This window comes from Catharus ustulatus, chromosome 11, assembly GCF_009819885.2.
Source record: "Catharus ustulatus isolate bCatUst1 chromosome 11, bCatUst1.pri.v2, whole genome shotgun sequence".
Classification (NCBI taxonomy): Eukaryota; Metazoa; Chordata; class Aves; order Passeriformes; family Turdidae; genus Catharus; species Catharus ustulatus.
The window spans coordinates 612,985-627,619 of record NC_046231.1 but is presented as its reverse complement, the minus strand read 5'-3'; positions in this window follow the sequence as shown (position 1 = coordinate 627,619).

Sequence of the window (14,635 nt, the reverse complement as noted above, 5' to 3'; positions counted from 1 at the left end):
CCCACATTTACTTTCATTATTATTAAAGTGTTTCATGTTTCTAAGTCATACTGCTCTTCTTTTTTTTTTTTGACACTTTTGCCCTAATATCTAAACCCTAAAAAGGATTGTTGGTACCACCCTCAACCCCAATAAGTGGCTTGTTCTGCCATCCTCCTCACTTCCCAGCTTGGCAAGTCCCCATGAAACCATTTCTCGTGGGTTGCCAGCTCCCAGTGCTGCTCTGCAGGAAAGGTTGCACAAAGAAGGAGACCTTGGCCTCACAAAGAGGGTTCAGAACTGGAAATAGAGCCACTTTGGGTCAGGGTGCCACAGTTCAGAAGCTGGATGCTGTTTCTTCACTCTTCGTGCTGTGTTGCACACTTCCTTTCCACTGTGGGAATTCATAGCATTTTGGAAGACACTTTTCTGCTTGTTTGGCATTTAGAATATGTTTGTCTCCAGAATTTAACTTTAAAGTCAAAATGCACACGTTTATAAGGTAGTCTTCTGCAGAACAACAATTTTGGTCAGAGAGAGGAGGCAGGTGAGTCATGGAAAGCAAAAGGCTAAGTACAACAAACAGACAGCAGGAGGATGGAACTAAAGTGTGGGGAAGGAATAGCACACACTGCCACAGAAAGAATGTATTAGTTGTTCTTCATAAACAATATAAACTTCAGTCATGTTCTATTACTGGTTAACACAGGGTCAGTGATATTCCTGGAAGTGACTTTATGCTCACTAAATTGCTGGAATCCACGTTAGATACAACGTTTTTGTGAAAGCGCCAGTGAGGCAGAGGTAGTTGGCTGGAACCCATTTTCATGCCCCAACCTCATGCATGCCTTAGATCCCATACAAACTCCGTCTGTTCCTTGTCACACCCTGAGGCTCCAGAGGTGCATCCTGCCTCCTTGCAAAGCCCTTCCTGGGCAGTGCAGCACCTTGGCAAGGCTTCCCCTCACAGCAGCAACGCTCGCAAACCAAAACAACATTATTTACTTGCTCTCGGATTCTATGGATGCAAATAGATTATTGGGCTATTTACAGTATGATTCCCCATGTGAAAACAATAAATACCTCTGTAATTAATTAATTAACTATGTGCCAGAATTATATTGTTTTCCATAAAAGGCACAGTAGCCATTTGAAGCTGTTGAAACGCATGTTTACTTCCCCCCACTCCCCGCTATTTTTTTAATACTTTATTTTTTCATTCAGATAAAAATGTAAGTATTTTTCCAACTTGTCAAATTTCAGGCTAGTTCATTTGCAGGTGAAACTCCTTCAATACTAATAAAAATCCCACAGAGAGATGAGCACACCAACTAAAGAGAAAACACACTTGCATGGTGTGGATGTGCAGGGAAATCTTATGCTGGTCTCCAGCTTCCACAAAAACCTAATTTCCCACTGAATTGTATGATGCAGCTCTTCTCCCACCCTATTCCTTCCCCTAGGAGTAATCACTCATTTGCAGCAGTACAGCTATTTTGATTGAGGTATTTTTTTCCTGCTCCTCACTGAATGTGCTTTCTATAAGCTGGGATCAGTAACTTTCTGTTAAAAAGGGAAAGCAGGGAAGAGCTAATTCCTTACCTGGACAGCTGACACACTTCTGAGAGAATATTTGGTATGGAAACACAGTATCAGATATCATTTATTACAGAAGGAAACCCACAGAAAATAAACTCTTAGAAACCATCTTTATCTGAAATTAAAGGACAACAATTATGGAAATGATGCTCCAAACTCATCTTGATGGGCCCAATCCTACATGTGCTTCCAAGACCCAATAAGTGCAATTCCACTGAACCCAAAATATTCAAATATTCAGAGATGCAGCTAGGGCTGGAACAAATTTTATTTTGGCAAACTCAGAAGCTCTGTGATATTCCGAGAATTTACTTCAAATATTACTTTGAATATAATGGGATTGTAAAGAGTCAACACCTGTAAAACTCTGGCCACTAATTCCACTTTTAAACAAGAAATTGTTGACTAAAGTCTTAAAGCACTAAAGCTTGATGGTTCTTTTCTGGAAAACAGGATCCTGTTACAGCCTATCCTTAAGGTTAAGAAATTCAGAGTCTAGGGCAGCAGGCTAGGGATTGGCTCCTAAATCCATGAACCTGATGCCTGGAAGGGCTGACCTGGAACAGAAACTAGGCAGAGCAAAAGGAAGAAAACAGGAATTTATTGAAGGGATCCACCTTGGGCAGTGCAAGAGCCTGGCTGGGGCTACACCCAAATCAAATCCCAGATGGATCCCAGACATGAGTTTTACACTTTTTAAAGTTTTGGTTCATCTACACATTGGGGTCAATTATCCAACCACAGCCCCAGGCTATGAAGTCTCAGCCCCCTTTCCCTTGGTCTTTCTGATTTTTGGGTACCAGGTGTCCTTGATTCTCTAGCTATAAAGGAATTGTTTTGTCAAACTCCCCTGTGAAGAGAACTTAGTAACACCTAACATGAAGTTTCAGAGTTGCACACCAAGCAGCAGAGAGTCTGAGAAATATAAAAGCTAAAACCCAAGGCATCAAGTCCCCTTGCGGAAGTGTTCCGCTACCAGCTACTTCCCATTTAACTCAGAGGTTGCCAATTCAAGCCCTTTCATTCATAACGCTGTGGTACAATGACATAGATAACTAGAGAATTTTTCTCCAGTAACCCCTGTGAGTCAGAAGCACTGTGCTTTGAAAAAACATCATAAAATAATGGATCTGCTATGAAGTAGGGATGAACAATTTTAAGGCACACACCACAAAAGTGCACTCATGCCTCAAGCTCCAATCTGACCTTGGCACATGGCTGGAGAGATGTTCATGGCTCTGTGCTGCAAATTTTTAACAATCTGGAGATGTTTTTCTTAGTCTATCTCCTAAAATAGGGGCTGTACACTTTTCAAGGCCCTATTCCAGTGCTGCACAACCAGGTCTGCTCCCCAGTAGTAACTCAGATTTTCTATGGTAAAATGCACAGGACTGGATGAGATCAATACAGAAATATCCTAAAAAACCTAAAAGGCACAGCATCCAGAAATGTGTCCCATTCACAGGATAAACAAGATTGTGGAATATTTATTTAGATGTGGCTCAGAATAACAACCCAGGTATGGTTTGCTGGGACAGAAATCAGCTCCTAAATCCATTGTGTTTTGTGTGTGGCTGCTCAGGAACTCCAGCTAAGGACAGGGTGTCCACTTTGCTTTGCACACCTAAACCAGGCCTTGTGAGAATTTCTAGGTGTCCAGGATTTATACAACATTACTCTAGCTTTTAGTGATTAGAAATTATCTGTGTTTATATCTTGCCCAAATGAGAAACTTGCACCTTTTAGAGCCATGAAAGAGTAGATATTTGCAGGCTAAAACAAATTCTCATATTTAAAATAAATCCACATACAGGAGATTTTGTCTGAAATTCGTGCCAAGTATCTGAATATAAAGACTGTAACACTGTAAGGTTCATTACACAAATGAGAAATCTTAATAATTTTTATCTCTCTGTGTAGCTCTATAGCCTGGCCTTCATAACTTCCTGAAAGTAAATCTAAAGCCCAGCATCCTTCCCCTTACTTAATCAAAGCAAATTAAAACTGATCACATCTAGGGAGCTGTGCCTTGGAGAACAGGGAAGGGTAAGAGCATGTCCTGCCTTGCATTTAGAACAGTTTACTAGAAACAGAATTAAAACCTTTTAATCACATTTAGATTGTGGTTCCTTCCACAGTGACAATATCTTCAGTGCAAGGTCAGGTGAGGAAAAAAGCAAATTTTGGCACAATAGCTGTGGGTCAGGCAAGAACTGATTCACGTGCACAGAATTGAAATAAGAACTGACATGATAGTTGAAAATGTGTCCTCCTTTCTTAATAACCAATATTCAGGAAAAGTTTTGCATGTGGCAGATGGTTTCTCAGGATGTGAGGGAGGGTTTCAGAATAGCATCTTTATTGGGGAATAGAACAAACCTGTGGCATAGGAAGAGTTAACTGGGGCTTTCAGAGTATTGTAATCCAGCAGCCTGTTAAACAGTGAGAGGGAATTAAGTGACCTGAAAATGGCATAACTAATTGCAGAGTCTTGAAAAAAGAACGGCAGCATGGAGGTTCATGAAATGTGTATGAACTGTATCACATATTCATGCCCTATTACTGTGAATTCTGAAGTGTCTTACTGCTCAAGATAATAGACCTTGATTCAATTCAGTCTGATGTAGGATGAATTTCATGTGCTAATTAGTAAAGCATTTCTTAATGATTAGAAAAAAGCAGATAACATCTGATTGAAAACCTAACTGTCAGAGATAAAACAACGATACAACTCGGGTGGAAGGAATGCCAGTCAGGCTGCATTCAGGTGTCTTAATTATGATAATTAATGATTGTATTCCCTATATAGATAAACTCAACCAACATGAAAAGCATATTGTAATTAAAGTGCTTTTGAAAAGCAACATTTAAAGAAATGCCATTGGTAATAATAATTACTTTTCTCATTTTCCATCTCATATTTGATTGCATTGGTTCAGTATGGAGATAAAAAGGAAAGACTTTGAGCTACTACAGTTCCTACTGGAATAAGAACTTAGCACTACACAGGAAGAGGGCTTAAAAGATCCTGAACTTTTACCACTGCACATATGCAGTGACTTTTCTCACAAAATGAAAATACACTCCCCATTAACAAATTGCTGCATCATGTTTTCCACCTCCAATATGCCATATTAATGGAATTCTACCCAGGAAAAAAGCCAAACTCCAAGTGGATGTGGTGGATGTGGTTTTGGAGAGACCAGAAGAAACAGCAGCTGAAAGAACAAAAAGCCTTTTGGGATTAGATTTGTCCTGAAAAAATAATTTGTGTCCTAAAAGAGAAGAGAATTTTGCTTTTTCTCTTTTAGTTCTTAAGTTGCGTCACTGAGATGAAACTAGTTTGCTTGTGATTTGATTTTGGGTTCTGTCTGGTTCTTATTTCTGAAGAACCAACACTTTCCCAGAAAAAGCTTGATTTCATTCATGACAGTGGTAGAGTTTTTTAAGTAAAATCAACAGCCATTTATATTTTGGGTGCCGTAGGCTGGTTTGTTACCAGCTCTGTGAAGATAGCTGCCCGTGCCCAGGATTCCTGCTGCTCTAAAACACATGGTGCATCCAGATATCCCTGGGTAATGCTTATCCTGATCCCATGCTGTGGAGACCCTGGTGTATCTGCCCATGACAACAGATCAAAATCATATTTCAGGATAGGTAAGAGGCATATCAACACGATCTTGTCATCTACACCTGCTATACTGTGAGAAATGCTCAGGTACACGACTTCTCAGAGTAGTGTAAAGTCAGCATATTAAGGCTAATTTAGCCTGATAATAACACGGTAAGTACAGATTAGCTCCCCTGGAAGCCAATCCTGTGCTGATTGCAATTCTACATAGGAGATAAAACATAAGTTAGAAAAAGTTTCACAGCTGCAGAGCAAAGTGACAAAACAGAAGAACAAAGATATCGGTGATAATGGGTAAAATCCTGGTCTCAGGTCAAGAGCAAACTTCCATTGATTTTAATGACACCTGATATTTCTAATTCATCACCTTTGAAGTGGCAAATATACAAACATCAGTCAGCACAGAGAAGTGGCCTGCTAAATCACACCTCCACAAATGGGGGATTTCTGCTGTTTGTAGTCAGCCACCCGAGAAATTTGCCAGCAGGCTTTGAATGTATACTTTGAAGGGATTCAATTCCATTAAAGTGTAACTTGCTCATTTCACATTTCTGAGCTTCTCAAAAAAGCCATCTGTAGTTATTCTTCCAGTCAGAATAACCATTTGCAGTAATGGAAAAAATGAATTATCCAAGGAAAGCCTGGAAATGCCACTATTCTGGATAAACACTGTGTATAGTTTCCTCCTCTCCCTCATGCCCTTTGCCATCTCCTCATTAATCCCTGTTTTACTGGCTGGATCTCTCCTTGTTTGCACTCTAACCCTGAGCCATGAGAGCCCAAGAGCTGATGGCACCACCAAGAGCAGCCCAACAGGCTGCTGGCTCTGCATTAACCTGTGTGGTTCTAGGAAAGAAGGAATCCATGTGCCTCTCACTGCCCCAAATCCTTCTAGAATTTGTCACTGGAGTGGTCAAAACCAAACCACACCAAACCAAACCACACCACATCAAACCAAACCCAACCCACACTGGTTAAAAGCAACTCATCTCAGAGAAATCTTCATTCTATAGGATTTTTTTTTTTATTTGCTTCTTTAGTTCAGTCTTCTCTTTCTTTACATTTTTCCATTTTTTTAATGTGATTTTTGGTGGTGTGTTTTTTTTTTCTCAAGATTAATTTATGAGAAGAGTTATACAAATATTTAAATGAAGACAATTAAGGGCAAACTGAAGTTTCTCACAGCACCATGGCAGCAGGTTGTGAACTCCTAAATCAGGCACTTTAACCACGAGCTGAGGCCACAGCTGCTTTCACTGCAGCAACACCTTCCCTCACCACTGCTTTAAGGAGGCTAATGTGACCCTTTTTTATTTAGCACAAATATAGCAAAAGTTATACATGAGAGCACTGCACAGCTCATAGCGAAGGGACAGACAAGGAAGCATTTCCAACAGAAAAAGATTCCTTTTCACTCTGAGCTCCATGCCATGAAACAATCTTTCCCCTTCCCTCCAAGTAGGATGCTGCAGCCCACACATTGATGCTGGCTGAGGTTGTGAACATTTAATGTAAGTTCGTCAATGATTTCCATTTTAGAAGTACTTCAGCAGTGGAAAGCACAAATGCCAATCTTATTGTTCACACACACTTCCAAGGTTCAAAACAATTGAAGAGACAATTAATCATGTTGAATGCATTAAAAAAAAAATAGAAAAGAAAAGAAAAAGAAAAAAAGTCAAACCGGAGGATGCTTTGCAGGTTATAATCTTGATTTACAGATTTAATGTGCTCTCTTTTTGAAAGTGTCTCTACCCTTTTCTTCTACCCTTGTCCAAGGTGAATTGTTTTGAAAAGTGAGCAGAATCAGGGACAGGAAAGAATCTCTGAGCTCTGGTGCTCTGGTGTGCAATTCAGACCACCTCTGCATATCCCTTCTTTCCTGTGATATGGAAACTGAGCCAGATTTCTTGAATTTTCTGATTTGGAATCCAGAGTGGCTGTGATATGGGTGAGTTTCAGGCTGAGTGATTCAGTGTGCACAGCCCTCCTGAGGCACAGTGCTGTGCTCTCACCGTGCTCCCTGCACCTGATCAGATTGTAGCTCAGATGTGCTGCTCAGGGCCTGGTGCTGATAACACCAAAGCTGTGGGCTCCATCCCTGTGTGAACCCTTCACTCAAGAGTAGTGATTATGATCCTTGTGAGCCCCTTCCAGCTCAGAATATTCTGTAATTCTGTAAAGTTTGTCTCCTTTAAAGCCATCAGCTCCATGTAAGCAGCCCTGTCCCTTGTACTCGAGCATCACCCCTCCCTGAACATGATCTCAGTGCCAGATTTCCTCAGGAGCCCCAGTAACCTGCCTACACAAAGACAGGCTTTTCTACACTGCAGCGTTAAAAGATGATTTGTGTATTTAGGAAATGCATGCATTCATTGAAAGTCATTCCAGGCAGAGTGCAGAACTGACTGAAATGAATTAATAGACCTAGCAAACCTTTCTTTAAAAGTCCATACTTCTGAGAATGGGAAATAATAATTTTTTTTGCATATTTCACTCTAATAAAAAAAGAGTCACAGACACTCCGAATAGAAATCAAAGATATATAGGCATGAACTTCAAAAATAACTAAGTCTGAAAGGATTATAGAATGCATGCTCCTAAGGAGATGTTCTCTACTTATATCTTATTTTCTGAGGCAAATATTAGATTAGTTACTGGCTGATACACGAGGAAAATGCAGAATGGAATAACAGTGATAAATTTCATGTCATTTCTGAGATGAGATCTTCATTGTAACAAAGAACTCGTTTTAAACTAATCATGGAAGAATGTTTAGTATGTGCTAGAGGATATATCTGAGCAGCCTTTGGGATCCTAGCATGGAAAAGCCCCAAAGGTTAAGAATTCAAAACTAAAGCACGGTCATTTCTGTTTCTATGTTGCTGCCAGGAATGTCTCAAAGATGCTCAATTTAATTGCCCAGCAAATCTTATCGGGATGATATTTAGAATGTCAAAAGATGCACTCAGAAAGATAACGAGGACTTAACAAGCTCTATCAATCACCTGCTAACAGCTGAAAGCCCAGCTGATAGCACAGGGTTATGCAGGAGGAGCTAATGAAAATTTGGGTTTCATTTGGCCTGCACAGCTATTTCCTTTTATTAATTTAAAAGACGACTTTATGCTCAAAAAACTTTTTGCATACGACTTAAATAGGATCCTGATCTACATGATGGTACCTCTTTAAAAATCCTGTCATTTGAAATTGTGCAGGAATTGAATGACCAGGATTTTTCTGATCCCCAGAGTCTGCCGTGCAGCTTTGGATGGTGATTTTCCTCTTTCTTTTTTTTTTTTTTAACATGACAATCTTACTTGCTATAGAACTGTTTTCAACTACTCTGTTTTATAATTAAAAATGTGTTTATGTACCCCAGTCCTCCCACAAAGGCTGTGATAATGGAGCACAGCACTGAAAATGGCCCATGCACTGCCTCAATTGCTGGGAATGGGAGCGCAGGGCTGAGCAGCACAGCGAGAGGGATATTGCTCTGGTGCTCCTGTCTGCAGGCTGGGGCCCTGATCCTGCACACATTTAGGCAGCTGAGCAATTTTACACAAGTGAATAATCGGATTTAGTTCAAAGGGAGCACTCCCATATGTTAAATGTCTCACCTGCTGTGGTAGTTTAACCTCAGCAGGCAGCTGAATGAATAAATAGCACAGCCACGCCCTGCCCTGCCTGGGAGCAGAGCAGGCACGCAAAGGGAGGGACTCTGGGCTGAGGCAAGAACGTTTTCACCACGGAAATAAAATACAACATAACCATCTTCACTGTAAAATATAATAATTTTAGTGAAAAAGGAAACAACAGAAAAGGAAAATAAAAAGATAAATGAAGCCAAATTATTGACAGTCAAGCTGCTCACTACCCCTGAGTGATGGTCTGGAATAGCCCTGGGGCCAGTTCAGGTCCCTCAGGGCTCCTTGTGACCCCTGGCCAGCAAGCTTTGAGGAACCTGAGGGGTCTTTAGCCAGCCAGCAGCACCATCAGAGACTTACCAACGTTATTCTCTTTCTAAACCAGCACCACAGCACAGGGGTACATACTGGGGAGAAAATGAGCTCTGTCCCAAGCAAAGGCAAGACACCTCCCTGCTTGTTCCTGAGCTGAAGACCTGCACAGGGCTGTGTAGGGAACTGCACTGCATGAAACCCCCTTCCTAAATTTCCTCTTAATGCTTGCCAAAGGTGCAGTATCACATTCCCTGATCTACTTTCATGAAATACAAAACCAAGGTTTGAATTGCTATAGTGCACATGAAGCTTAATTGGAAAGGGTATCTGGGCTTCAACTTCAGGAGAAGACAGCCAGGCTCAAAAGCAAAATAAAATTGTTAGTATAAAGCAAAATATTTTCTGTTCATGGTGCATACATTCTGCTCATATGGACTTTGGCCATAGCTAAAGGTAATGTAAAAGTGGGATGCCATCAAATAATCACTCTGAGTATATAAATTTCAACAGCAAAAGCTCTCACTGTTATTTACTGCACTTGCCATCTATTAATGTGTGCATATGTGCCATCACAAAACTGTGATTCCATGGGAATTTCCATAGCAAGATTCCATAAGCAGATAACAGACAAAAAACTTTACCACAGTCAGCAATATTAGGGGAAGACACAAGATTGGTGACAAACATTTACTTTGGAGAGTTTACCCCTGAATTCTTGATACTGATACTTTGGTGAGTTAAATACTTCCAGGAAAACGCGGCATAAACACAGGACAACTGTCTTCTAACAGGAATAAAAAACCCCACACACAGTGCTGAATTTGAAATTTTAATGTGCTACTGCTATACTCCTTCAGCAGGAATCAGCTTCTCCTCTTCAGAGAGTCTCAAGGGCCTCTGATGTGACCCAAATTAAATCATCGTTATTAAGGTGTTCCCCTTTTCCATCACAGCAGTGAAATCCTTTGCCTTCTGTTACAATTTACATTCTCTGCTCTGTGGGAACAACTTCACTTATTTACTGCAGTCTCAGACACAAGGAACCCTCTTCAGTGCTCCCAGTTTTTGTCCAAAGAGCACCAGAGTTTGTACTGTGGCCAGACATCACTGAGAAAAGCACTGCTCAAATGGAAGGGCACCAAGAAACCCCAGGACTCCTCACAGCTCCATGGACATAGAACAGGAGTGAGCTTCCTACATTAAACAGAATTATCATTGCCTGAGATAAGACTAAGCAGAGGAAGACCATTCAGTATAATAGGGAATAATTAAATATGGCTAAGTGAATATTGAAAAGAATATTCTGAAATCAAGATCAGTGTATTAAAATAACAATTATGCTTTTTATGTTGATTAAAATAACAAAATGCTTTGAATATACTTCAATATGAAAAAACAGAGTGATTCTGGATGGAAGGTGTTATTTGCAGAAGAGCAATGATGCCTTTTGTCCATTTGTTTTGGTTCAAGGGATGGTACTCTGTCCTGACATTCAGCCTATTAAAGAGTTTGTGCTATGACACCTTCTGTAGGCATCTATTGGTTAATTGTTTAGGTTGGAAAAGACCTTTGAGATCATGGAGTCCAATCATTCCCCCAATGAGCCCAAGTGCCACAGCTGCAGGGTTTTTAATCCCTCCAGGGATGGGCACTCCAAACCTCCCTGGGCAGCTCATTCCAATGCTTTGTAACCCTTTCCATCAAGAAATGTTCCCCAATATCCACCCTGAGCCTGCCCTGCCCAGCCTGAGGCCGTTCCCTCTCCTCCTGTCCCTGTTCCTGGAGCAGATCCCAAATCCCCCCGGCTGTCCCCTCCTGTCAGGGAGTTGTGCAGAGCCACAAGGGCCCCCCTGAGCCTCCTTTTCTCCAGGCTGAGCCCCTTCCCAGCTCCCTCAGCCCCTCCTGGGGCTTCGTTCCCTTCCCCAGGGCAGCACAAAGCCCTGTCAGGCATTTCCCAAGGGCTGAAACTCAGTTTGCAGGGCATGAGTGATGCACAAGGGCAGAGAGACTGCAGATTGAGGTCCCAGCTGAGCAGATTTCCATCCAGGCAGGATGGAAGCATCTCCTGCTGCCCTTTATTAACAGCAGACACATCCACACATAGAGGCCTCTCAATAACTTACTAGAAGGAAACAAATCAGCTGAGTCAAAGTCTCATGTCATACTGTAGGAAGGGCACTAAGAATCTGCCCTTCGTGCAAACAGCTTCTTTCCAAAATATATTTGTGGGAGTTATTTTTGTCCAGATAGAGAGTTTTGTGTCTGTGTAGTGTTGGGACTGAAGGCTTTGTGCTCACTTGTGCTGTCAGCAGTATGTCAGCCCTAATCAGAGCTGCTTCGGGAGTCCCCCAGCCCTCTCCTGGGCTGACTTTTGCCCAGGCTGTGGCAAACTGCAGAGAAGGAGCCCAGCAGATCAGGACTGCTCTTTCCTGCAGCTACAGCAGCTTAAGCAGGCCATGGAACTGGACCCTGAGGTAGACAGTTTAAATTCTGCCAAGGGAAATTATAATGTACTTCCTCCTAAATAATTTTTTGTGATTATAAAAATATGTTTTAAAAAATGTCCATGTGTCTGCCACAATTTCCTGAATTTAACAGTTGAACTAGAGTTTTAAAGTCACCTCATTTCATTAAGTTTTTTTTTTAAAGCTCTGAATATTAATTTAACAGCTAACTAAAACCTGAAAATAAATACTTTCAATTAATATTAGGGTCATAAACTTATTGCCCTCAGAAATGCCATTCCCTACCACATATCTTTCATGGATTTTTTTCCTTATTTCTAAAGGAGAATTACAATTATTTGGGGTTGGTTTTGTTGAGTCTATTGTGTCATCTTTAAAAGCAAGGGTGGTAAAATATAACACATATGCGTAATATAAAAAAAGTCACTGCCTCAATAACTTAGGGCTGGAGTAAGTAATGCAAAAAACTTTCTTTCCTTCCTTCCTTCCTTCCTTCCTTCCTTCCTTCCTTCCTTCCTTCCTTCCTTCCTTCCTTCCTTCCTTCCTTCCTTCCTTCCTTCCTTCCTTCCTTCCTTCCTTCCTTCCTTCCTTCCTTCCTTCCTTCCTTCCTTCCTTCCTTCCTTCCTTCCTTCCTTCCTTCTTTCCATAAAAGTTCAATTCTGATACTTCTCCCTATACTTTGAAAACTTCAGGTTTGAACCCAAACTCAAACCTTAGGTTCCCAGCTCTGGCCATATCACTTTATTTTGTATTATCTGGGACATTTCTTCAAAAGGAAGTTTGAAATGTATTAAAGAATATTCTTACGCTTTTTTTTCCCCTTCAGCCTCATAAAATGGAACTTTTTACCTATCAGTACATTTCTTATTGCTAGAATTACACCTAGATAGATTCTACTATGTATTTTATATACAACCAATAAAATACTTTTTCTAATTATGCACCAAATTGATATATTATAATGATCTCCTCAAAACCAATAATCTTTCTTTTAAATGAAAGTTTTCTCCTTCCAGAGGCTTTTTTTCCCCAGCGCAAATTTCTACCAGGTTTCTAAATTTACAAAGTGAGACGTGAAGCCAGGAAAGAATGAGGCCCATTCACTTGCAGTTGAATTCACCTGTCCAGCTGTTCAATGTTAATGCTTGAATTTCTAACTCACCACACACCATTTTAGTATAAATACAAAGCCAGCTTCCATCAGAACTTCAATTATGAAACACCAAGCCAGTAAAAACAATTGTCTTTCCCATGATCTCCTAGGAGAAATCCTCAGCACCATTTCATCCCATAGGACTACTAAGAAATCAAGGAATAGGGAAAGCTACAAACTGAAGTTGTTTCTAAAAATCATGAAGCTTAATGGACTGATTTAATGGACTTGGTTACTGATTCAAATCTTAGCACAACCAGCACAGGCAAAGGATTTTGGAGATGGAATGCAGTCCTGGATGCCAATCTGGAGCAGAAGAGGTAAAAAAACCCCACCCCATATCTATATATAGGATGTGCAACTGGTTTGCTAATTGCACATGTGAAATATATGATTATTTGTAGTAGGAAGAATTAGCCTTCATTTTGTAGTTTCTTTGTTCCTACCTTTTATATCTGCAACACACAAATACAAACTTCAAAGATCCCCGAAAATTCAGGGGCTGAGTCACCCTCTGTCACATCTTTGGTTACAAACACATCACTTCTGCTCCCATCCCAGACACAGCAGAGCCCACAATGTTGTTGTGCCTTACAGTGAAAGCACAGAGGCAAATTTCCCCTGCAGGAAGGAACAGCCCCACAGAATACCTGCACATTCCAATAATTCAGCATTTACAGCTGCAGTTTAGAGAAGGAACATTAGAAAGAAGTCACATCTAGGAAAATATAACCACCATGCTTCAAGCTTTGGTAAGGAGCTTGTTTTTCCTGTGTACTCAGGGAGGATTAAAAGTATAGAGAGAGTAATAAAAGGTCCTCACAAATGAGATTTTGGCTGTTGGTTTGTGAGTCAGGTTTCTCCTTAAGAGTGGATGTCATGTGTGTCAGAAGAATTTCAGTTTCCATCCTAGCTCTTGAAATCAGGTCTGATCTAGCTGAGAATTCCTCACACATGACCTCTCCTGTCTGACAGAAGGACTTGCTGCTCTCAGGCTAACAGCAAACTCCAACTCACTCTCTAAAAGCTCATACCCAGCTTTAGGCTTCTGCCTAGTCTGGAGTTCATTAGTTCTCATTTTTTTTGCCTCCAGGACCATCACTTCATATTACACTGAAGAGAGGAGCCCAGGGAGCTCAGACCCACGTCCTTCTGTGACAGAGAGGAACTCCAGCCTGGCATTGCATCCTGTCCCTCCTTCCTGCTCCCCTCCTTCTCTCCCAGTGTCTCTGTGTGTCCTTTTTCTACTTGGCATTCTTTTATCACAGGCTCACTCCTACACATTTCCAACCCACAGTCACCCATCTTTGCTCTCCTGGCTTAGCCACAACCTTTCACAACACCTGGTTTTAGTTTTACCAGCACAGGAAGAGAAGTGCTTCACAAATGCTGCTCTGGTTCCTGCTGTCTCTTTTTTCTTTTTACAAATGAAGTCCACAGCTACAGAGCCTTTGGAAAGACCTGAAGCCTATGCTGTGGTGTTCCTGCACTGTAACAGCCAAGGGGACAGGTAAAGGAAAAACTGATGGTCGTGGTAGGGCTGGCTGGGAATGTTCTCAGCTAAAGTCAGGGGATGGATCTGCCTTGATTTTTCCTCTACATCTCAACCTACTTGTGCCAAAAGATGCCATTGAAGATTGAGATGTTAGGAAAAAAATTTACTTCCTACCAGCCTGGGAATTAGTGAATAAGGGTATGGACATGGGTGTAAATTACTGTTCAAAATAGGGAATAGGAAAATCTGGGAGCTGGGTCTTCTGTGTTTCCTAGGAGCAGTCCTAACTCCAGAATGAGTGCTTTTCATCATACCTCTAATTAATTCTTTAAACAGACCTGGTGTTTATCT